At 46.1% G+C, this 26,538-nt stretch overlaps 1 long non-coding RNA gene across 3 annotated transcripts; it reads right to left on the bottom strand.

Moving 5' to 3' along the window:
• Positions 1 to 284: 284 nt before the first annotated feature.
• On the bottom strand, positions 285 to 2,756 carry LOC125548752 (uncharacterized). Of its 3 annotated transcripts, XR_007301160.2 has the most exons (6): positions 2,620 to 2,756; positions 2,170 to 2,406; positions 1,831 to 2,070; positions 1,687 to 1,744; positions 691 to 742; positions 285 to 551 (listed from the first exon to the last, which is right to left on the bottom strand). It is a non-coding gene; the product is annotated as an uncharacterized LOC125548752 (long non-coding RNA). The 3 variants fall into 3 exon arrangements; XR_007301159.2 differs by having other exon boundaries at positions 285 to 742; XR_007301158.2 differs by lacking the exon at positions 691 to 742.
• Between the last annotated feature and the right edge of the window lie 23,782 nt (positions 2,757 to 26,538).

Here is a 26,538-nt window from a genome sequence, read left to right as displayed (position 1 = left end):
ACACATGAAACTTCAATTACCGACAGTCCATCCACCTGCAGAAGCCATTTCACCCGACAACATTTATGCCAGCATGTAGATTTCATTGCCAAATTAATCTGGCCATCCCTAATGTAATATCCATTCATTATGTTCAAAAAATCATGAAATATTACATAATTTATAGATACACTTAAATCACAGTAGCATATACATCTCATCCATACACTTCAATCAAAGTAACATATAGGCCTCGTCCAGAAAACCTTACTTCATCTGATAAACATAATATATAAGGAGGTTCTGCCACAAAAGATACAGTACATATATGTTAAATGTTCCACAACAAAACTGAAGTGTTGCTACAAAAGGAGAAAGTACATATGTTTCTAGAAGTGCCACACAACCAAAATGAGCATATAGGGGCTTAACCAGCAAAATGAACAGAGCAACTGTCCAGGTTCAACAAACAAAGCATATTACATCATCACTCCTCCAACTTAATCATCAGTCTTCCAAATCTTAAGCAGCTTCAAGATCTTCCTAATCTCCGTCAACTTCTGTAGTGAAACCTGTAACAGACAGGAAATTCGAAATGTAGCTCTCATTTTAGATTTTTTTTAAGTAACAATATGCTGCAGTTTAACTAGTCGGCATAAATAGAATTCTTGTAAATGTACAGCACTTCATCATCACAACAAGCAATGTTACATCATTAGATCAAGCAGGGATTGTTTGAAGTGCACATACAAAAATCTTCCATCTACAAATAAGCAAAACAAGAACCTGTACAATCAGTGGTGAAGCCACGTACAAGGTGGGTAGTCCCAGCTTTTTGCTGAAACTAGCATGTATGTGTAGAAATGTTAACAAATTTGCACAAATTCATATATTTAGCAGTTTTGGCATCGCCAATATGTACAATTGACTTGCAAAACCTGCTCAGTTCAAAACAACTTAGAACTTACTAGCGAAAGCTATGACTAAAACTCTACAGTACTATATACAACAGATTGTTGAACTCTGTACAAATAGGCAAAACTCTATGCAATGCTATATATTGAACAAATAGGCAAAACTCCATACAAATAGGCATGACTGTATATTGTACGTACATAGTACTATATAATGAACAAATAGGCAAAACTCCATACAAATAGGCATGACTGTATATTGTATGTACATAGTACACTGAGAAGTACAATTAGGAGGGGGCAGGGACAAGTCAATCCAAATACTTCAGGAAATGCAGTAGCCCCATCATAAAGAATCTGTTTTGTCACGCCAAAAAACAATGCAACCAGGCAAAATTTGCCAGAGTAGGAAGAGCAAGGAGCTGCCAGTACCGCTAGATATTAACAAATTAGAATCTGCCAAAAAATCAGTACTGTACAGAGTTGAGGGCACGCAAATTTTCATTTTGTAAACTTTGGTACTTTACAGAGTACAGGTTGCTTCAGTACTGTACAGTACTGAACTTTAGAATCTGGTTGCCATTTAGAATCTTAAGTACTGAAATATTTCCTATAGTACAATACTGAAATACATTTATAGTACTAAAAAGCATTAGTACCGTACAATTTCCTACAGGAAATATTTCATAAAAGGAACGCAACCAGGAAAAATATTTTGTAAACTTCAGTATTGTAATCTAGGAAATATTTACAGAGTTGAGGGCATGAAAATTCTTGGAAACATGGATATTACCTCCTCAGCTTGCTTGTGGTTGCATTCCTGCTTTTGCCATGGGCTTGTCCACTTCCAACTACATACATAAGATAGAAAGAAAGATTTTTAAGCAATCAACCATGATAGTCATTGGTAAATTCAATCTGAAGAACAAAAACTCACATGCTTGTATGGCTATGCGATGCACCGCCCTTGAGCTTGCCCCATGGTGTTCATGTTCCCAATACCACGAGGTAGTATAGCATCCCTTTTTATTACATAGTTCACGACAACCTCACAATATTCAAGGCCAAGCTCCTGACCACCTACCAACTTTCTCCGATCAATTGATAGAATGATTGCTTTTGCCACTGGGCTAGCATGGTCTCGATAAACATTATACAGTATCACATCCTTTCCTTTCTGAGTAAGCATGAAAAGTAAGTCAGATAAGCGGAAGTGACTTTGTCATCCTAAACAATAAAGAGCAGCAAAGTATAAACAATGTACAATGAATTTGACCTGATGATTTTTTTGTGTGATTGCAGCTCCCCATGATATATCCATCTTTTGTACCCACTAATAAACTCATAACATAACAAGTCAAGCATTTTTTACAAGGACATAATATAACATTTCCTCTTGATGAATGAGTAAAAGCAAACTCTGAATTTCACTACCCCATCAATATATGCTTGTGTGTTTCTAGCTTTATCCATCCAACTCTCGTCCATTCTTGACCAGTTCCACTATAATTGCCTAACATACGAAAGAAAGTGTACTTCTATTGAAGGGGTGTATCTAGTAGGAAAATGCATACCATTCTTATCTTGTTCATGCAAAGAGATATACAATACAGACCAGGAATAAAATCTAGAACAACAGAAATAGTGCATTGAAACATCTCATTTCATGAAATGCAAACACTAAAATAGTAGCAGGAATATCATGGGGATAGCAAAGAAATATCACCGTTGATTAAGAAGCAGAGGATGTGGTGTTGCTCTGCGATGAAGCAGAGGACCTACACGGCACTACTCAGGCAAGGAATTAGAGGCGAGGCAGCGCTGCTTCGGGCAAGGAGGTAGATGAGGTGCTACCTGGGGGGGAGGAGGACCTAATACATTAATAAGATACAAATTGAAAGACAAAATCAAGGGTTCAACCATGATAAACTAAATAATGCAAGCAACATGCTAATGCTTTCACACAGTTTGATCTGACATCAATGTGAACAACGAGCAAACTTCAAATCTACAACCAGACTGCAGTTCACACGGCCGCATATAATTTAACTACCGTGGTTACTAATGTTCCAGTAGATACTGATGATATAAGGGCGCTCCTTGGTCCGTGGGTTATCTCTTGGCGTTGTTTCTTCACTAATAATGCAAAATGGTTATTATATCTGAGTAAATATAAAGTACATAAACACTCCCAACAGATCAATACAAGCAAAAATTAGCAAGATAAATTGCATCTATTTTAAGTACAAAAGGACTCCCAACAGATTGATACAAGCAAAAATTAGCACCACAAAATTGTTTGAACAGTATACGAATCTCTAATGGAGGTGTGACCGGTGGAGAAGGTGCAGCTGCCAGAGGAGCTCAATAAGGAGGCGGCGCCACTTGAGGACCTCCTTGGTGCTCGGTTGAGCTTGTGAGGAGGGCCTACTCGGGAGAGGACATCTGCAGAGGACGATGGTGGTGAGGGACGATGGCAGAGGAGGATGGTCGCTGGCGGAGTGCTTGGGGTCTCTGTACGATGGTCGCCGGCGGAGTGCTTGGGGGCGATGGCCCATGCTTTGAAGCCTTTGTTGGGTGCTCGCAGGGGTCTCGGTGGAGGGCGCGGCAGTGGGTGTGGTTGGGGCGGCGGAGGAGTTGCGATGGTGGGGGAGACAGTGTGCTCTGTGTAGAGGCCGCCGTAGTGGGATGGGGGCTATGGCGGGGGCGGTGGTTGGGGGCGGCGGCAGCGGCATATGGGGGCTACGGTGGTGGTGGCGGCGTATGGGGGCTGTGGCGGCGGTGGTGCTTGGGGGCTGCAGCAGCGGCGGTGCTTGGGGGCGGCGGCAGCGGCGGTTGGGGCGGCGACGATGGCTGTGGGATCCGATGCTTAGGGTGGCGGCGGCTGTGGCTTAGGGTTCATGGATCTGGGGGAAGGAGTGGTCTGGTGTGGTGAAGCCGTGAAGGGCTGGCGCGTGTCTTAACATCTTTTTTTGGGCCCAAAAGTCATTCTCGCGCGCTTTTTTCTGGGTAGCGCGCTCTTAGGCCCATCTCACGCCAAAGATGGTCCCGGCAGTATATGGGCCGGGTTCTAGGTGTCCCGGCAGATTATGGGCCCTAAATTGTACCGGCAGACCGTTGGCCATTGTTGCTCAAGTTCTCCCAGCAGTTTGCCCGCCCTAAGATGCTTGTACCGGCAGGCACCAATATCCCGGCAGTTCATTTGCCCTTGAACATGCATTTCTCCCGGCAATTAATTGCCCCTAAACAAGTGTTGTGGTGTAGTGTTAGGTTCAACTTTAATTTGATCAGGAGGTGTATAGGTTCTAATATTGCTTTTGCGAACCACGGTTGAAGCTTTAGCATGATCTTTTATCCTAACAGGAAAAAGTGGTTTCTCAACATAAGCAATAGGAACAATAGGATCATTATAAGTGATAGTATTTTCTTCAACTTTAATAGGTGCAACTACTTTTACTTCTATGGGAGGATGATATTTAAACCACTTCTCCCTAGGGAGATCAACATGAGTAGCAAAAGATTCACAGAAAGAAGCTACTATTTCAGACTCAAGTCCATATTTAGTGCTAAATTTACGGAAAACATCGGTATCCATAAAATATTTAACACAATCAAACTTAGGGTTCATACCTGACTCCTTACCTTCGTCGAGGTCCCAATCTTCAGAGTTGCATTTAATTCTTTCCAATAAATCCCATTTGAATTCAATAGTCTTCATCATAAAAGAGCCAGCACAAAAAGTATCGAGCATGATGTGATTGCTATCAGAAAGCTGAACATATAAATTTTGAATAATAATTTATGTTGGAAGCTCATGATTGTGGCATGAATATAACATTGATTTAAGCCTCCCCCAAGCTTGAGCGATGCTTTCTCCTTCACGAGGCCAAAAATTATATATATAATTGCGATCACGATGAACAAGATGCATAGGATAAAACTTCTGATGAAATTCCAATTTCAATCGTTTGTAGTTCCATGATCCCATATCATCACATAGCCTATACCATGTCAATGCATCTCCCTTCAAAGATAAAGGGAAGACCTTCTTCTTAATAACATCATCGGGCACACATGCAAGCTTAAATAATCCACAAACTTCATCCACATATATTAGGTGCTCATCAGGATGCATTGTTCTGTCTCCTGCAAAAGGATTAGCTAGCAGTTTTTCTATCATACCCGAAGGAATCTCAAAGTAGACATTTTCATTTTCAGTAGGTTCAATAGGTTGAGGAGCAACTCTTTGCTCTTCTGGTCGGGGTCAAGATACCCCGAACAAGCCCCTCAGAGGATTACTTTCCATAGTAACAAGTCACAGTAAATTTTAGCACACTATATAAATATTTCCTTACCAAATTCCACCTACCAAAGGCGCTTCACTCCCCCTCAACGGCGCCAAAAAAGAGTCTTGATGACCCACAAGTATAGGGTATCTATCATAGTCCTTTCGATAAGTAAGAGTGTCAAACCCAACGAGGAGAAGAAGGAAATGATAAGCGGTTTTCAGCAAGGTATTCTCTGCAAGCACTGAAATTATAGGTAACAGATAGTTTTGTGATAAGATAATTTGTAACGAGCAACAAGTAATAAAAGTAAATAAGTGCAGCAAGGTGGCCCAATCCTTTTTGTAGCAAAGGACAAGCCTGGACAAATTCTTATATAGATAAAAGCGCTCCCGAGGACACATGGGAATATCGTCAAGCTAGGTTTCATCACGATCATATGATTCGCGTTCGGTACTTTGATAATTTGGTATGTGGGTGGACCGGTGCTTGGGTACTGCCCTTACTTGGACAAGCATCCCACTTATGGTTAACCTCTATTGCAAGCATCCGCAACTACAACAAAAGTATTAAGGTAAACCTAACCATAGCATGAAACATATGAATCCAAATCAGCCCCTTACGAAGCAACGCATAAACTAGGGTTTAAGCTTCTGTCACTCTAGCAACCCATCATCTACTTATTACTTCCCAATGCCTTCCTCTAGGCCCAAATAATGGTGAAGTGTCATGTAGTCGACGTTCACATAACACCACTAGAGGAGAGACAACATACATCTCATCAAAATATCGAACGAATACCAAATTCACATGCCTACTAATAGCAAGACTTCTCCCATGTCCTTAGGAACAAACGTAACAAGTCACAAAGCATATTCATGTTCATAATCAGAGGGGTATTAATATGCATATAGGATCTGAACATATGATCTTCCACCAAATAAACCAACTAGCATCAACTACAAGGAGTAATTAACACTACTAGCAACCCACAGGTACCAATCCCGGACTTAGAGACAAGAATTGGATACAAGAGATGAACTAGGGTTTGAGAAGAGATGGTGCTGGTGAAGATGTTGATGGAGATTGACCCCCTCCCGATGAGAGGATCATTGGTGACGATGGAGATTGAGGGAGTCCTGGATTAGGGGGTCTCCGGACAGCCGGACTATATTCCTCGGTCGGACTGTTGGACTATGAAGATACAAGATTGAAGACTTCGTCTCGTGTCCGGATGGGACTCTACTTGGCATGGAAGGCAAGCTAGGCAGTACGGATATGGATATCTCCTTCTTTGTAACCGACCTTGTGTAACCCTAACCCCCTCCGGTGTCTATATAAACCGGAGGGTTTTAGTCCGTAGGACAAGATACAATCATACCATAGGCTAGCTTCTAGGGTTTAGCCTCTCCGATCTCATGGTAGATCAACTCTTGTAATACTCATATCATCAAGAATAAATCAAGCAGGACGTAGGGTTTTACCTCCATCAAGAGGGCTCAAACCTGGGTAAAACATCATGTTCCCTGCCTCCTGTTACCATCCGCCTTAGACGCACAGTTCGGGACCCCCTACCCAAGATCCGCCGGTTTTGACACCGACATTGGTGCTTTCATTGCGAGTTCCTCTGTGTCGTCGCCGTTAGGCTTGATGGCTCCTACTATCATCGATAGCGATGCAGTCCAGGGTGAGACTTTTCTCCCTGGACAGATCTTTGTGTTCAGCGGCTTCGCACTGCGGGCCAACTCGCTTGGCCATCTGGAGCAGATCGAAAGTTACGCCCCTGGCCACCAGGTCAGGTCTGGAAGCTTAAATTACAAGGTCGATATCTACGGAGACTTCATCTTCGATGGATTCGAGCCCCTGCCTTGTGCGCCACGCGGTCACGATGAGTACAATTTAGCTCTACCATCGGACCGTATTCAGGAGATCGCACCGGCAGCCGCTCCGAGCCTCAATTCGGAGCCAGTTGCGCCATCCATGGACGGGTGGATAGACCCCGTCACGGAGGCCGTATCCTCAGCGGCTATCGAGCCGAATATCGATCTTACCCTTCACGAGAGCCGTGTTGCCAAACTGCTGGATCCTTCTCCGGCCACGGACTCCGAACCGCCTGCGCCCGTTCCTATCGAATCCGATTGGGCGCCGATCATGGATTTTACCTCCGCGGAGATTTTTCAGCACTCGCCCTTCGGCGACATACTGAACTCATTAAGGTTTCTCTCCTTGTCAGGAGGATCCTGGCCGAACTATGTCCAGCAGGATTGAGATGCGGATGACGAAGAAATTCGCTGCCCACCCACCACCCACTTAGTAGCCACTATCGACGACTTAACCGACATGCTCGACTTTGACTCTGAAGACATCGACAGTATGGACGACGATGCGGGAGATGAAGAGGAACCACTGCCCACAGGGCACTGGACAGCCATCTCATCATATGATATATACATGGTGGACACACCCAAAGAAGGCAATGGCGACGAGACAACAGAGCACTACAAAAAAATACACTTCCGTGATGATACGTGTTTGTCGCAGTAGGTCGTTTTTTTTGTCATGCATGTACATCCATGAAAATTTTATGACAGAATCAAGATAGTCATACCTGTGCTGTCATAGAAGTGTTCCATGACGATAAATCGCGCGTCACAGAAGTGTTTTCATCAAGGGTGAATGACACGTGGCATCCACCGTAACGGAACGCCGTTAAGCTATCGAGTCGGGTTTTGGATCCGATAACCCGTTAACAGCCCCGGCCAATGGGGATTTTCCATGTGTAAAATCATCATTGGCTGGAGGAAACACATGTCGGCTCACCGTTGGGACAGATGTCAACCACTCATTGGACGGAAGGCGCCTATGATACGTCGACACGTGGCACGGCCCAACAGAGGCCCATTCCTATGAAAAGGCCGGCCCGTTTGACTTGGTAAAAAGCTGGCGGGCCGGCCCATGGAAAGCCTGTTAATGGCCTGTTCGAATATAGCCCATTTACAGCCCGCTAACCCAAGGCCCATTACACCCTATCCGAATTAGGCCCAGTAGCATCATCTGGGCCATCCAATATGATTCCAGCCCGTTTTCACTTCTGGCCCATGTATAGCCCATGACGTCTTTCGGCCCATATGAGGCCCTATGTAACTCTTGGCCTACTAACGGCCCGTGGTGAAACTGGGCTGTAATGAACAGTGTATCACTTTACACCCATTAACGGCCCGTGGTGAAACTGGCCCGTAATGAACAGTGTATCACTTTATACCCATTAACGGCCCGTTATTCCGTTGGGCCGTTTCCAGCCCATGTTATCTTTCGGCCTTCTCAGAGTCCATTTATTCTTGGGCTCATTTCCAGCATTCGTTTACTTACGGCCCGTTACTGTCATTTTCTGCTTGTGGGCCAAATTCAGTCCGTGGTTACAGTCAGCCCGTTTGTGGTCCGTTAATACGTTGGGCCGATTTCATAGCGTCATCAAATACGGCCTATTAACGATGGCCCGTTATGGTCGGCCCATGAACGGACGATTCCAACTCTAGCCCGTTTACGGCCATAATGCGATCTGTTTGGCCCATGTTTGGCCAATCGATTATACGGCCCGTATAAGGCCCATTGATAGTACGGCCCTGTAGAAGGCCCATTGTTTCTACGGCCCGTAGAAGGCCCATTGTTTCTATGGCTCATAGATGGCCCACTGTTTCTACAGCCACTAGGAGGCCCAGTGTCACTACAGTAAATATTAGCCCATGGTTATTGTGGCCTAGTTTTAAAAAATAGGTTATTGCAGCCACTAGCTAACCGCGGAAAAAGAACTGCAATGACTACAAGCAAACAAATAAACAAGACAACAAGGAAATAAATAAGCACGCAACTAACGCTAGGCTATCACGGCTATTACACATATTACATCCACTGGGCATCAAAGTTCGCCACCAGTGCAAATATAGGGAATAAAGCAGCATATCATATACACTGGTTGTCAAAGTTGGCGACCAGCACAAATAAACGCCGCAGCAAAACAAATCCAGAACTGAAACCGCTTCAGAAGATCTCAAGAAACAATATCCTGGGTACCCATAATGCTGGCAAGATGCTTAGCAAGCTTATTAACTTTCTCTTATTTGGCTCTTAAATCCTCCAGCGCTTGTTGTTGCACCAGAAAATATGCATCTGAATTCTGCAGGGACTTCCTCAGTCCTTCAGCTTCCTGTCACAGCACATCTGATCGATGTCTTTCAACTTGAAGTTGAGAGTCAAGAAGACGAACTGATTCAGGCAGCGAGTTCGAAGAGCTTGTGCCGGCAGTAGTGGCCAGTAACTCAAACACTACATCAAGACAGGACTTTTGGGTTCCCTCACTATCGTCGAGATAGTTTTTATCAGCTTTCTTGAAGAGCAACAGGGATGTCTCACTATCTTGAACCTTATCTGCATTACTTCCTTTACCATTGGATAACGCGGTACTGTTCTCCAATATTTTGTCCGCATTCTAAAAGAGAAACAGGCAGACACATCACATGTTTACCATGTTGTATATGAAACTCATTTTGGTAAATGAGTTCAGTAGTAAAGTGGACAGGATAACAACATGAAACAAACATACATCTATGTACCATGGTCACTTTATGGTCTATACCATTCTAGTTTTTGTTGCCAAATGAAGATAGAGACACAGTTCAAATAATATTTGTTCAAGACAAAGCAGAATAGACAAAATATAAGTGTGGGTAACTATAGAGCAATAACAACACTTGTAATGTACATGACATGAGAACATAACTGTTTATTCAATTGAAACTGAAATCAACATAGAGCAGGTTACAACAGCAAACCAGTTAAAGAAACAAGTTTAAAACATACCTGTTGCGCCATTGGAGTTTCAATTCCATCCTTCAAATTTGAAAATAGTTGGTATGAGTAAATACAGTCATGCAAGAGCAAAGGAGTATGAACCATAGCTACAGAACCTGACCTGAGAACAAATCTTCTTCTCCTTTAAGCGTTGAGTTGGGATTCAGAGTGGTGGTCCTCGTGCTTTGGGCACTGCAGTTCCCTTACTAACTGCTCGTGTTTGGGTGCTCTGTGGTGGAGACGGTGCTGTGTCAACTGGAACTGGGTTACTATCTGCCGGGGTTGGGGTTAGAAGGGGTGTAGCTGGTTCTCTGTCCAACTGGGTAGGGGTACAATCTGCGAGAGTCTGGGTTATGTGTGGTGGATCTGGTCCTTGGGCAAGTACAACCGTGGTTCTATCTGCATCAACTGGTAGCACTATCTTTTCTGAAGACCGTGTTGTTACTACCTTAGATAATGCCATCACGCTCTCCAATTCAAATGGCTGATAAACAAGAAAAGTAATTGAAAGTATAGACATTGTATGATAGACAGGTGAAATGGATAGTGGGGAATAAAAAAGGGAATGAAATAATTCATATTTGTGTTGTCTAACCAAACAGGATAGCATGACACAATTTCACATATATGATGGCTAATTAAACAGGATAGCATGAAACATTTTCACATTATGATGGCTAACTAAAAAAGATGGAAAGACATAGTTCAAAATATGAGACTATGTAAACAGGATGACATGACATAACTATATAATGTGTTTATTAAATAGGTTGGCATGCCATAATTCACATACATTCACGAATAGAATGCCATAATTCAAAATATGATAACTGTAAACACTAAACAGGACGAGATGATATAACTATATGATGTCTTTATTAAATGGGTTGCCATGCCATAATTCAGATAGATGATGTGTATGTACTATGTAAACATGATGGCATGATAGAATTCAAATATATGATTTATATAGTAAGCAAGTAAGCAGATGGCAATCCATATATGATGTAAAAACTAAGCAATGCAAGACAACATGCATGACATGGGTAATATAACCCTGCCAAGTTTGAGCATAGACCTCAGGGGGAAAATAGGACTGGTCATCTGTCTCTGAATCCTCCTCTGAGGAGCTCTATGTAACCAGCAAGATGTCTGCTTCAGCAGGTAGCATTATCTGCTCTGAATACCTTGTTTTCATTCCAGATACTTCCATCACCACTTCAAATGGCAGATGCACAGGAAGAGTAGTTGAATATACAAACGTTGTCGCCAAATGGAACATGTAATACAAAAAAAATGATAGCATGATATAATTCACATACATGATGATCGGCTAAACAGCATGGCATTGCATAATTCACATATATAATGCCTTTGCAACAAGATAGCATTGTATAATTCACATATATAATGTCTTGCAACAAGATGGCAATGCATAATTCACATATATGGTAATTAGACACTGAACAGGTGGCATTCACACAAAGCATGTCTAAACTAATCAAATGACATAGCAATGCGAGACACCATATGCACGATATGAGCAACATAATCCTGCCAAGTTAGAGCATACACCTCGGGGGTGAATAGGACTGGTCATCTGTCTCTGAATCCTCCTCTGAGGAGCTATCCGTAACCAGCGAGATATGCACTTCGTCAGATAGCATAGTCTGCTCTGAAGACCTTGTTTTCACTCCAGAATTTGCCATCACCATGTCAAATGGCTGATGCACACGAAGAGCAGTTGAATGTAATAACATTGTTGACAAATGTAATATGTAACGAAAAAAAGGATGGCCTGATATAATTTACATATAAGATGATTGGCTAAGCAGTATGGCATTGCAAAATTCACATATATGATGCCTCGCTAAACAAGATGGCGTTGCATAATTCACATAAACGATGAATAAACTAAACAGATGGCATTCGCACAAACGATGTCTAAACTAAGCAGATGACATATTTGATGTATAAAGTAAGCAATGTAAGACACCATATGCATGATATAACCAACATCAGCATGCCAAGTTAGAGCGAAGACCTCAGGGGGTAAATAGGAGTTGTCTTCTCCTTCTGAATCCCACTCAGAACAGATATCTTCCTCTCGATTACAATCCAAAATGCATGGAGGGGGGCTGCCTTTGCGCCTACCATGGAGCAACGTCTGCATGAAATTTTATTGCCACACAAGGCTCATCTCTTTTGCTCTACATGTTCAGTTCCATTGTTTACAATAACTGTCATGCATAGGAATAAAACATAGTGAGATTATGTAAGGAGTGCATGCAGAAATCCAGAGTGATGGTAGCAACATGTGGATAGCCCCAAAACCAATAATAGAAGGCAGGTAATGGCTTCGGTTAAAAAATACAGATAATGGCTTCTTTACTGTTTGTTTCCCACCCAACATGAAACTCATAGTAGACACCAGATTAACTAGATAGTAGATAGATACTATTGATAGCGGCCCCGATATGTACCCCACAACCATTTAAAAACTCAAGTTTGACCATTAGTTTGGAGCTGACTCAGAGTCTAATCGGTTAACAGGACGATAAAGTAGCATGTAATATTAAGCGATGCATAACGTAAGCAGACACGAAAGAGTGCGACCTCTCTTGCGGACCCGTGTAGTCCTCGAGGTCATCTGCTCAGTTGATGATGGTAGTGCAGTTTTCATGGCTGCCAGCGGTAGGGAAGAAGATCTGAGGCGGCGAAAGACAGTCTGGAGGCCGGATCCCTGCTGTGCTGGACCCTTCTGTCGTTGGAGCAGCTAAGCTGGGGTGGACGACGACACAGCAGGAGCGGGACAAACCACGCAAGGTTTTCTTTGACAACTATCTGTAAGAGAAGTAATTCTATAAGGGCTCGTTTGAATTGGAGGATTACAACAATGCAGGGATAGGAAATAGACAGGAATAGGATAGGAATGCACGTGCAAAACAGAGAATTTAAAAACACAGGTGTCGGTGTCAAAACCGGCGGATCTCGGGTAGGGGGTCCCGAACTATGCGTCTAGGCCGGATGGTAACAGGAGACAAGGGACACGAAGTTTTACCTAGGTTCGGGCCCTCTCGATGGAGGTAAAACCCTACGTCTTGCTTGATTAATATTGATGATATGGGTAGTACAAGAGTAGATCTACCACGAGATCGCGGAGGCTAAACCCTAGAAGCTAGCCTATGGTATGATTGTTGATGTGTATGTTGTCCTATGGACTAAAACCATCCGGTTTACATAGACACCGGGTAGGGTTAGGGTTACATAGAGTCGGTTACAATGGTAGGAGATCTTCATATCCGTATCGCCAAGCTTGCCTTCCACGCCAAGGAAAGTCCCTTCCGGACGCGGGACAGAGTCTTCAATCTTGTATCTTCATAGTCCAGGAGTCTGGCTGAAGGTATAGTCCGGCTATCCGAACACCCCCTAATCCAGGACTCCCTTAGTAGCCCCCGAACCAGGCTTCAACGACGATGGGTCCGGTGCGTAGATTGTCTTCGGCATTGCAAGGCGGGTTCTCCTCCAAATTCCGTGTACCTGTTTGAATAAAGTCCGGTTTCTTGCAGATGTTGCGCTCCTTGGCTTCTACGCCCAATAATGGCCACTTCCCACGTGTCAAACGAATATGAAAAGTCTGAGTGTTTTTACATTCACACCACTAGCCACGTATATGAGCTACCCTATTTAAGGGGACGAGGATTTAGATCCAATCCACACCTTCTCCCCTCCGCGAGTGTTCGTCAGAGCGCATCTGACAAAGGTCCATTCCACCATGACCAGCCGTCGCAACTCCTCCCCTCGCCCTTCCAGCCCTAAGCCTGGACATTGGAGGAGATGTTCCACCCCACATAGCGAGCTAGTGACGCTCCAGACCAAGGGATTTCTCCCCCCGGCCTATATGGTCCCGGTTCGAGCTGGTCTCGCCATCTACAACGACGGAGAGCAAGCAAAGAATGCCCCTAATCCCTCCAAAGGAGAACGGGTGTGCCTTGTCCCTTACTTAATAAGGGGGCTCGGATTTCCAATCCACCCATTTCTCTGGGGGCTGCTGGAGTTCTACGGCCTCCAGCTACACCATCTCACGCCTGCCTCAGTATTGCATATCGCGGGCTTTGTAGCCCTCTACGAGCTGTTCTTGGGTGTTGAAGCTCACTTCGGAGTGTGGAAGGAGCTATTTTGCCTCGTGCCCCGTTCCAAGAAGGGGTTAATGTATCAAGTGGGTGGAGCTGAAGTGTGGCGCATCGCCGGGACCGGATATCTGTCCGGAACCCCAAAGAAGGCGTTCGAAGACTGGCCCTCGGAATGGTTCTATATAGAAGACGTGTCGCTGCCGGATCCTGATCGGATCGGCCTCCCTGAATTCAACGGTGCTCCCTTAAAGAAGCGCCTCAGCTGGCGCCCATGGAGCCCCCAGAGGGAAAGTGACAGGGACATCATTTACCTGATGGGCCGAATAAGATTGTTAGCCCATTCCGGACTAACCATGATCGGGGTTATGGCCGAATGCATTATGCGGGGGGTGCAGCCACTTCAGTATAGAAGCCACCCCATGTGGGACTTCAATGGGGAGGACGACGCCACTCGCTACGGTCGTAAGGGGCCGGATTCAGCTGCCGCTCTACTAAAGATCTTGTCCACTTTGTATAAGGGAGAAGAGGAGGAATTTCTCCGCGTCAACCCTCAGGGTGGATTCTCCATGCACAATCCCCCTTGCTGGGTAAGCGGCCGTATTTACTTGTCCATCCGTTTTGTATTCCCATTGTTAAATATTCAGTCTGACGACTTCAATGCGGGAACTGCGCCGGGCTGTTAAGGAAATAAGCAGCCCTCCTCCACAACCCGAGGACCCAGGACGGTCCCTCGACCCGGCCTCTCAAGAGGATCCGGACATATCTGTGGAGCTGATTGATGGAGTGTTCCATCAATTGAGCGACGACAACGCCTTGGTGGCCATTACGGCCGATTACCCAGGGCTAATCCTGATGCCCCAGGTACCTGAGATCGAAGTCCCAGTACCCCGAATAGGTGTCCGCCCACTTGTGTTCAGTTTCCTGATTCCAACCGAACTTTGCAGGGGAGGTTTTTAAGGCGGAAGGTCGAACCTGCGGCAACAAGCCAACGAGGGGCCGTAGGGCCCCGTGGGCTGAAAAGAAGTGCAGTCCGGACCGAGGCGTCAGCGCAAAGGTATGGCGTGCCCCCTTATCCCAAGTGTTATACCTTCGAGGCACATTGACACATGTGCCTTCTTCTGGACAAAGAGACCTCGCCGGACTATACCCGGAGAGGCTGCCAATCGCGCCTCCACCAGCCAGGCTCCAAGGCCTGGTCCGGAGGTGGAGGCAAACGTAAGGCGCGCACCAGACACTCCTCTGATGGAGGATGTGGACGGGTTGTCTGCCACCAACTCTGAGGTGGAGAGTGCCATGAACAACAGGCGTCGCCGGACAATTCTTCACGACGCTTGTTTCTCCCAAGGGGCATTAGATGCCTTCAACTCAGGAGATGCGCACCACCATGCCGCTCAAAATGGTCTAGCCAGAGCCATGGAGCAATATGTAAAAGACATACGGGTAAGAAAATATTGGTAATTATATATATAGAAGTAGCCCCCGAGACTTGAAACAGTTAGACTAACTGATTTAAGGATCATTTGATATGCAGGTTCTTACAGAAAAGAATTCCCTACTGTCCAAGGAGCTGGAAGAGTGCAAATCCCAACTGGAGGCCGCACTAACCACGACAGGGGAGCCTAAGGAGACCCCCTCTGGTAATATGCACTTCGAAAGATAAGTATTTTGCAAAGCCCGGCTTTGATGTGAATCTGACACATGAGATTGCAGATGGCGCTGGATTGAATCCGGAAAGGCAACACCTCCTACGCCAGCTAAAGGCTGGTGAGAGGGTGCTATTAAAGGTGATGGGGGAGAAGAACGATCTCCAAGATGCCAACACCAGGCTGGGTGTCAAGTTGAAAGATGTTCGTGCCCAGCTGTCAGACTCCGTGAAGGAGAATCAGCGGCTTCGGCGCGGCATATTTAGTAAGTGCTTGAATGAACCTTTTGAAAGAAAGTTCGGCGGCGAAGTCGACTAACAGAGCAATGTCTGTAGGTGTGCTAACAGGTCGTCCTACGGAGGAGATGCCCGGTTCTACGGGTGACCTTCTTCCCGAGCTCTTGCAACTACTCGATCGAGTTTGGTAGGTGATGCGAGGCGTCGCCCAGGCCCTGTGGCCATCCGTCTCCATACCCGAAGGTCTTGGAGAGCTTGCGGAAAAGCTAAAGGGAGCACGGCGGCGCTTCCGATTGTGGAATATATTAGCCTGCCGTCAAGGCGCTAGGGAGGCCTGGGCCATGGTGAAGACGCGGTACGCAAAGGCTGACCCCAACCACATGGCCGAGGTCGGTCCTGTAGGGCCCGATGGGAAGGAGATCCCTGTAAGCTTAGTATACGGCCAAGTAGAGTTGGCCGCAAAGTATTCCCAGCATGACTGTAAATTAGACAGCCTGTTAGATGGTATTCAAGAGGAATACATCCAGTCAAAATGACTATGTAATTTAATTGACTTTTATAATGCCTTCTAGCCAGATTGTAGATCATTTGTCATGGCCGACCTTTTCGCTTCAGCCTTGGGACCTGACGGTCCGGAGTGTGTCCGAATTCCCATGTGGTTATATAGGAACCGGGGAATGCATGGAGACCAGGCATAGGGGTCATTAGGGCGTGAATAGACAAGTGCCCGACTAGGTATGTTATATTACATCGTTAGTAAGAAACATCTTCCAGGGAGAATAGTTCCGTTAGGGGTTCCTTTCCCTGGGAGGCATGCCCTAAGGTGCATGTCCATGCTGCGAAAATAAACGCAGGAAAAACATCTCGGGGCGTATAGATAAAAATAAAAAAAGATCATCTTTAGTTCACCGACCGAATATTCCCTTAAGAACGCTAGCTTTTGGCTTCACCCAGTCTGAGGTACACGTCCGGCTGACCCGGCAGTAAAAATCGCAGAGGTGCTCCCTTTACCGCCTAGCCGAACAATCGGGAACGTAGGGGTAAGCACAGGAGCCAGGAAACCCAGCTTGGCCAAAACTTAAGTCATATCGATGCATATAATGGTGAATAAAAGGTACATGCGGAAGTGTGACACATGTGTTGGGCATGAAGCCCGTATGAATAAGCTTCTGTTTAAAGAAGCCCCCAGGTTTAATCAGCACGGATGGCGCGTCACTTTATAAGCCTTAAAAGTTTATAGGAGAGATAGAGAGAGAATAAGAGAAATGTAAGACAGAAAATACATAAAAAATGGAAAGAGGAAGGAGACGAACACAGACTCCGGTGCTAGGCATAGAATCTTCGGAGACGGGCTGCATTCCATGGGTTCGGCTCGAGTCGGTTATCCGATGCATCCCACAGGTGGTACGCTCCACCAGTCAGGACTTGGTCAATTATGAAGGGACCTTCCCACTTGGACTTGAGTTTGTCCTTTTTCTTGTCCGGTAGTCGTAGAACTAATTTGCCAACGTTGTAATTTTTGGCCCGTACTTCTCTGCTTTGGTATCTTCAAGCCTGCTGTTGATAGAATGCGGAACGGGCTTTTGCCACGTCACGCTCCTCCTCCAACACATCCAAACTGTCCTGCCGATCGAGCTCGGCTTCTCTTTCTTCGTACATGCGCATTCGAGGTGAGTCATGAATTATGTCGCAAGGCAAAACTGCCTCTGCGCCGTACACCATAAAGAATGGTGTGTATCCGATGGTGCGATTCGGCGTGGTCCGCAGCCCCCAGAGTACGGAGTCGAGCTCCTCTATCCAGTGCGTGTCAGATTCTTTGAGGGACCGCACTAATCTGGGTTTGATGCCGCTCATGATAAGACCATTTGCACGTTCGACCTGGCCGTTAGTTTGTGGGTGATAGACGGAAGCATAATCGAGCTTGATCCCATGTTTTTGCACCAGAGTTTTACCTCATCGACCGTGAAGTTCGTGCCGTTATCAGTGATGATGCTGTGGGGGACGCCGTAACGGTGTACAACCCCGGATATAAAGTCTATCACCGGTCCGGATTTTGAAGGGGGAATTTGTGTCCGTCCGCTTCTCGTTCAACGACGAGCACTGCGCTTACAACCTGATGTGTTGCTGCAATGTATAATAGCATTGGTTCGCCAATGTTTGGCGCGGCCAGGACTGGGTTTGTTGCCAGTATGGCTTTTATTTCATCGAGTCCGGCCGTGGCTGCGTCCGTCCATTTGAAGTGTTCGGTGCGCCGAAGGAGGCGGTAAAGGGGTAGGGCCTTTTCTCCCAAGCGGGAGATGAAGCGGCTTAGAGCCGCCACGCATCCGGTTAACTTTTGTATTTGTTTGAGGTCCTTTGGGATATCCAGTTGCGACAGAGCTCGGATCTTGGCTGGATTTGCTTCAATTCCTCTACCAGATACAATGAAGCCCAAGAGCTTTCCAGCTGGAACGCCAAAAACGCATTTTTCTGGGTTGAGCTTGATGTCGTATGTTCGGAGGTTATCAAATGTGAGCCTCAAGTCGTCTACTAGAGATTCAACATGTCTTGTTTTGACGACCACATCATCTACATATGCCTCCACTGTTTTGCCGATCTGTCTTGCCAGACATGTCTGAATCATGCGATGATATGTTGCGCCGGCGTTTTTGAGCCCGAAGGGCATCGTGTTAAAGCAGAATGGCCCGTATGGTGTGATAAATGCCGTTGCGTCTTGGTCTGGTTCTGCCATCTTGATTTGATGGTAGCTAGAATATGCGTCGAGGAAACACAATGAATCGTGTCCTGCGGTAGCGTCAATAATTTGATCGATGCGGGGGAGGGGGAAGGGATCCTTTGGGCAAGCCTTGTTAAGGTCTTTAAAATCAACACACAGGCGCCAGGATTTGTCATTATTTGGTACCATCACCAGGTTTGCTAGCCAGTCCGGATGTTTTATATCTCTGATGAATCCGGCCTCCAATAGCTTTGCTAGCTCCTCTCCCATGGCCTGTCTCTTAGGTTCGGAAAAATGCCGAAGAGCCTGTTTGACAGGTTTGAACCATGTTTGGATATTTAAGCTGTGCTCGGCCAGCCTGCGTGGGATTCCTGGCATGTCTGAAGGGTGCCAGGCGAAAATGTCCCAGTTCTCTCGTAGGAACTCTCGCAATGTGGCGTCGACATCAGGGTTTAACTGTGCCCCGATGGAAGCTGTTTTATTGGGGTCCGTTGGATGGACCTTGAATTTGACTATTTCGTCCGCCGGTTTAAAGGACGTGGACTTGGATCTTTTGTCGAGTACCACATCGTCCCTATTCACCGTAGAGCGCAGCACAGTCAGCTCCTCAACCGCTAGGGCTTCGGATAGTGCCTCGAGGGCTAGTGCGGCTGTCTTGTTTTCGGCGCGGAGTGCTATGTCCGGATCACTAGCGAGAGTGATGATCCCGTTAGGCCCGAGCATCTTGAGCTTCATGTACCCATAATGGGGTATTGCTTGGAAGATTGTAAACGCTTCCGGCCCTACCGGAGCGTGATAACCGCTGCTGAACGGGGCCACCTGGAACGTGACCTCTTCGGACCTGTAATTATCCGGCGTGTCGAACACCACATCTAGTGTGATTTTTCCTGTACAGCGTGCTTCCCGACTGGGGATTATTCCTCTAAAGGTTGTGCTGCTTCGCTCAATGCGGTTCCAGTCTATTTTCATTTTTTGAAGAGTCTCCTCGTAAATGAGGTTCAATCCGCTGCCGCCATCCATGAGTACCTTGGTAAGACGAAAGCCGTCCACTATTGGACTGAGGACCAATGCGGCTGGTGCTCGGGCTGTTCGGAATTTAGGTTCATCACTGGCATTAAAGGTAATAGCCGTGTCACTCCATGGGTTTATTGTTGCTACTTGGTAGACTTCGGCAAGGCTGCGGAGTGTCCTTTTTCGCATATTATTTGATGTGAAAGTCTCGAAGACTGTTAATACCGTATTGGTGTCTCTGGGTGGCTTTCTGTGGCCTCCGGAATTAGGAGATTTTTGCCAATTTTGGCCACCTGCCGGAGTATCCAACATGCTCTGAGGCTGTGAGTTGGTGTGGCATCATCTGGGTATTTGATTCACAACAATTGGAAGATCACAGGATGCAAAGAAGCATGGTGAGATTAAGTCAAACCACAAGAAAATGTACGGTTATAATGCTATTATGCTACTATCTCTTAGTCTTGTGCTTCATGAATAGGAATTTGAAAAGGTGGACAAGTGAAAATTAAAATTCCTATGTTTTTTCTTTCAAGGACACACTAAAGGAACAAATCCATGTGCTCAGTGGACAATATATATAACATGTAGAGTAAAAAAGAGATGCAACAAGTGTACAACCTCTTTGGCGAAGCCATGTCGATCTCGGCGTGATTGGGTTGGCCGGTGAGGATGCTCCGGCTGACTTGGCTGTCGGAGGAGGGGAAGAAGATCTTAGGCGTCTGGAGATGGAGCCCGAGGTACTACTCCGCTGTGAGGGAGGGTTTCGTCGTTGGAGCAGCTCCGGTGATTTGTACGACGCCGAGGCTGAAGCAGGACAAGAGAGACAACGAACAACCTTAACCTAAGTGGAATTCTAATAGCATCTCCAATACATGACGTAAAATACATAACCACAAAGTGCTAGATGTAAAATACATCAGCCGCTCATCTCTGAACTTAACTGTCGAAACTGAATTTAACTGTCGAAACTGAACTTAACTGTCGAAACTGAACTTAACTGTTGAAACTGAATTTTGCTGTCGAAACTAAATTTTGCTATCGAAACTGGACGCACTAGCAAGGTGAGGCTACATGTCGGTCAACTGACTTTTTCATCTCTGGTCAGTCGATTTTGCAGCGGTTGGATACGAAATCAAGGGCATGCGGTTCATCTTCAACATCCACTCCCTGAGCCGGCCAAACAGCAGCCCCCCACCGCCCGCGGTGCGCCGCCCCGCCCGCCCCGAAAACACTCCCCACCGTCGGTCCGCTGCCGCCCCGGCCATCCCTCTAGCCCCCCCCCCCCCCGTGCCGAGCTTTTTCTCCGGCGATCCCCACGCCACTGCCCCGCCAATGCCCCGCCACCACCGGTGACCACCGCCCCATCCTGAACCCTAAGATAGATAGTGGGGTACCTCTCCGGCGAGCCCCCCTCCCAGCTACGGCTAGTTCTTCCTTCGCCCCGGCAGCATCGGAGTGAAGTGTAGCTAAATCGGAGCAGCATCGCAAGCAAGATCAAGAGCGAGAGCAGTAGCGCGAGCAAGAGCAATAGCAAGAGTAGACCAGGCAGGGGACCAAGAGCAAGAGCAGAGCAGCAGCACGAGCGAGAGCTAAAGCAGCGGCAGGTCCTACCGATGTGGATGTTGCCGTCGACGGAGCGATGCCATGGAGGAAGTGGCCGGCGACGCTGCCATGGATGGAGCCACGCTGTGTCAGCTCGGGACCGAGCGCCGGCAGCACCGTGAGATCGAATCAAGAAGAAAATGCGGCAATTAGTGTACAGCCTCTTTGGTGGCGCCGATTAGCCGCAGCTTCATCCGAGGATACGGTGATGATGATGCTCTTCCAGTGGTGCAGGTGAAGACGGCGGTGTGGGAATGCAGGTGGCACGAAAGACGAGGGGATCATCGGGGCAGCTCCTTGGAGGTGGAGGACGGTGTGGCTGAACCGGCGGGACGATGAGATCGACGACGGATCCTCATCCGGTATGGTGGATGAGGGACGTCAAGGTGTTGCTGTGGACGACGTCGTCGGGGAACAGGCTCCGGCTGGGTGGCGTACGGAGCAGGGTGTGGGGTTTTGTCGCGGGTTTTCGCGGCCTCGATGTACGAATGGGTGGGCGGATGGGATGGCAGTGGGGAACCATGGCTTAGAGACGCGCTTGTCCGAAATGTGGGGTAAGTTACGGAAGTACCCCCACCGATTTGAGGCGGTTCTTTCGGTTCAGGGGTACCACAGGCATTTCGCGTGTCGGGATTTCACAGGAGGTGGGAGTTTTCGCGCGCGTTGTAATTTCGGAATAGCAAGGTGCGGGTTGAGATGGAGGGAGTTGTCGGAGCACAACGAGACAGATATATCTTAAATATTTCGGGCTAACAAGGCGCGGGTTGAAATTTCTGGACAAGCCTAACGTGTACTGTACCAAATCAATGCGCCCTACAAATGTCATTCAAAACTTTGAATTCATGTTATGTTCAATTAAAATATTTCGCTACGTGTATAATGCATGCAACCTACTACTCAAATGAACGTTTTAGTGCATTCCAAACGTATATACTACCGCTTCAATATGAACTAAATTTGAATTCGTTTCTCTATTTGAATAAGATCTACAGTAATGATTGTTGTGAAGTCAAAGCATTTGAATTCGTTTCTCTCTTTTAATAAGATCTACAATCATCATTATTGTCAAGTTAAACCATCGTTTGTGTATTATCTTCACAGCACACCACATGATTAGTCCCGAGTTACATATGAACTATGTGTACTATATGAACTCGAACTAGATTTTTTGAATCCACTTTATTTTGATTTCAAATCACATTACATTTGTAGCTCTAGCTAGATCTTCATAATCTAAACAATGTCTCATATGTATAATGCGTTTATCACATTATGTATGGTGCCCCGCCCCATACGCAAGTATTTAGATGTGAGTTGCAAACACCACACATTACCACAAATTCAAATAAAATGTGAGAATGTTCGATATATAGTATTGTTTAGATTGTTCGATATTTATTTGTAAGCTGCAAATGCCACACATTATCACAAATTCAAATAAAATGTGAGATTGTTTGATGTATAGTATGGTTTAGATTGTTCGGCATTTAGCTGCGAGTTGCAAACACCATGCATCATCACATTATGGTATAACATGTGCACATCACGTGTATCACCGCTATATTAATGCATGCAATGTTTAAAACACTATGATCTCCTATTCAAATATATGAATCCGCTTTCATATCAAATTATGATCTTTGTTAGTCTCTTACACCCACACAATCCTCTAACCTTTGTAGCTAGCACTAACTTTCTCTCGTGCATGCACACGCCCTCCTTGCCCTCCCCCTCCCTCGGCATTCTATCCACCGGGCACATTCATTTTTTTCTTTAGGTCGTTCTCCCAGAGTCTCCACAACTCCTTTTCGACACACACCGATCGATAAACCTCTCCAGCGATGCCTGCCTACAACATACAAACACACCTTCAATCTCCTCCTTTATGTGTCCTTGCCTCGTGTCTCTCATACGGTCAGACACATGTGTAAACTCTCGCCCCTCTTTTCATCGCTCTCTCACAACCGCACACTCCTCCCCCTATCTAGCTAGTAGTTGGGCCTCTCGCACCACCTCCTAGCTCCATTCTCTCTGTATATGCGTCTCGCTGGGCCTTATTAGCCTCTGAAAAATGGACGTACACCGACCGATCTCTCGCTATACATATAGCTAGCTAGGTCCTTATAACTCGTTTTTACCAACACGTCAATCGATCTACCTCATTAGTTGTGTCTCTCCCTTCCTCCGACAAACAACAATTGATCTACCGATCTAGTTAGGTTTGCTTACCAAACACATGGTTCCCATTCATCATCCAGGGATGCGTCCCGACAGATCTATCACGCACAGGCACACACAGAAACACATCCCCACTCTTATTGATAACATTGCAGTTCCACCCTCAGTTTGTCTAGTAGGCCTCTCCCACCATCTTCGAGAAGCAACTCCATCACCCATCCAGCACTCTACCCCTCTCCCTCCCTCTCCCTCCCTCTCTCTCTCCTCTATCTCTCTCCCATCATATTTCATGTCCTTCAGTTATGTATGGATGTCGACCGATCTCCCTCAAGACATAGCTGGGTCTCTCCTTCTCAACACATATACGAGTCGTTCTACCTCTATAGTTAGGCCTCTGCCTACCCCTCCCACCACCCCTCCCCCCCCCCACACACACCGATACATCGAGCGCTCTAGTCATGTCTCCCTACCACACACAAACTTGACATGTGCCCTCTAATGTTCCGGTAGGCTAGTCGCCCTATATCTTTGACTTGTACACACACACAATTTCGATGGCTCTCTTCATCGATCTCGCACCCACCCACTTTTTCCTCTCTTCGACTCTATCGATAGCTATGACCCCTCCCTCTCTTCTCGTGGATTGCTCGACCCTCTATGTATGATATGGATAGGCCTCCATTTCACACACATTGCATGCAAAATTTTGTTTGAGATGTCATTGACACATATTCCCACAAATAATTCACGAAATCAATCCCCCACCCCACCCCCACCCCGAAACAAAAAACACTCACGAACGCGGTTTGTATCTCTCACACACACCCACATAGGTGGGGAACATGCACGAAGAGAAGAGGTGCATGCACGGCGCACGTAATCCCGTCTCTTTCCCAACCACACCCGCGCGAGTACACGGTGGAGCTCATTTCTGTATGAAAAAGGCAGCCCACGTGGTAATTTGGCACGCATACTGGTTGTCCACTTGGTGGAGGGAGGATCGTCTACCACGGGTGAACAAACAAATTGCGACTTGACGTGTTTTGTTAAAAAAGAGGCAAACCATGTGGGGCCTACCTTAGAGGCAAGGCTCTATACACTGGAGTACTTTTGATGTGTCTTGTCAACTCGTAGAACGAGGAGAAGCTTGCTTAGTACGCCATCTCCCCCGCCCATGGGCGAGGTGGCTCGCAGCATGAGGTGAAGCTTGCTTACTACGCCTTACGCCCGCTCCCTCGCCCATGTGCGCGGTGGCTCGCAGGACGAGGAGAAAAATTTACTACTCCCTCCGTTTACTCCTCGTCCCTACTACCTTGGTTATAGAGATTATATCATATTGTTTGGAATATATATGTCCTTTAGTACTCCCTCCGTCCCAAAATTCTTGTCTTAAATTCATCTATATACGGATGTATCTAATACTAAAACATGACTTGATACATCCGGATTTAGACAAATCTAAGGCAAGAATTATTAGATACATCCATATCTAGATGAATTTAAGACAAGAATTTTGGGATGGAGGGAGTAGATTTCAATATGAACTACTAGTACATACTCCAAACACTGATGTATATAGACGTATTTTAGAGTGTAGATTCACTCATTTTGCTCCGTATGTAGCACTCTCCCTCGCCCCTCGACCCTCGCCCACGTGGTGGATGTGCAGCAATTCATTCGGTCTCATATAGCCAGAACAATATATATTGCACTACCATTATTGCTCGACTTCCCGAAGAGGCGAAGAGCCAATCGCAAGGTCAATATTTTGGAGATGCCAAGCGCAAGGTTATAGGAGAACGAGTAGTAGGTGCCGCGCCATTTATAAATAAAGTTTTTTTTCTTCAGTGGCACGTACGCAATATGATAGGTTCATATGGAGAGAAAAGGAGTACATAGTCAGGACGGGCCAGCCTACACGGTTGCTTGCTGGCGTTGCTCTCTTCACACTCTCTCGCACAAAACGACTGTGGCCACATCACTAACATCCCAGCAGATCACGTCCGCTTGGGGAAGGGGTGGATGCTTAGTGTAGATGCGGTGGCCGTCACCGACGACGAAAACCCACTGTCGGCACGTCCCGATCAGGGGTCCCTGCTGTTCTCTCTCACAAAGCCGGTGAGGTTGCCTTCATCCCTTGCTCACTGCCGCGACATGGGCAGTTGCCGCCTCCCGCCGCCCTCCTCAAGGTTGAGCTACGTCCCTCAGGTACAACTCCCTTTACAGCCGGCTTGCACCACTGCTCCAGCTGCCCACATCACTCTCTGTGGATATTTCTCTACTTCTTTGCCCCGCACACACCTCTACTGGCTTCTACATACTGTATTTGTGATGAGTTTATGTCTCATCAACTAGTCCCAGTAATCTTATTCTAATCACGCTTGTTCAATTTCTTTGCCACAGGGATGCTCATCTCAATTTTGGTGAAACTACACAAAATGATCCGATGGTCAAAAGGTTGCAAACTTCATTTATTAGGAAGCTCGAACATTGCCAGCAAATTGAAGCCTGGTCAGGGTTCACGGTTCAAGGGCCAGGGACTGCATTGATCGTTTTTTTCTTTAGCTGCCTCTGTTCCAAAATAAGTGCCAACTTTAGTAGTAGTACAACTTTGTACTAAAGTTTGCACAAAGTTGAGAAACTTATTTTGGAACGGAGGGAGTACATATTTGCTATGATCTGTCAATCATTGAGATGCAATAGCATGCATGTTAGTCTCCTTTGTATTTGATGAAATGTTGCAATGGGCAACCTTGGACGCAAGATACATGTAACAGAAGCTGGAAGCTTCATAGCATTGTACAAATTTATCTCGCTGATAATTACAGTACGTACTATACTAGTACTTCCTCCGTTCCTAAATATAAGTCTTTGTAGAGATTTCACCATGAACCACATGCGGATGTATATAGATGCATTTTAAGTGTAGATTCATTCATTTTGTTCCGTATGTAGTGGAATCTCTACAAAGACTTATATCTACTAGTAATAG

This window comes from Triticum urartu, chromosome 3A (assembly GCF_056163025.1).
Source record: "Triticum urartu cultivar PI428250 chromosome 3A, HENAU_Tu73, whole genome shotgun sequence".
NCBI classification, from domain to species: domain Eukaryota; kingdom Viridiplantae; phylum Streptophyta; class Magnoliopsida; order Poales; family Poaceae; genus Triticum; species Triticum urartu.
The sequence above is the reverse complement of the archived record's forward strand: the minus strand, read 5'-3'. Positions and strand labels throughout refer to the sequence as shown.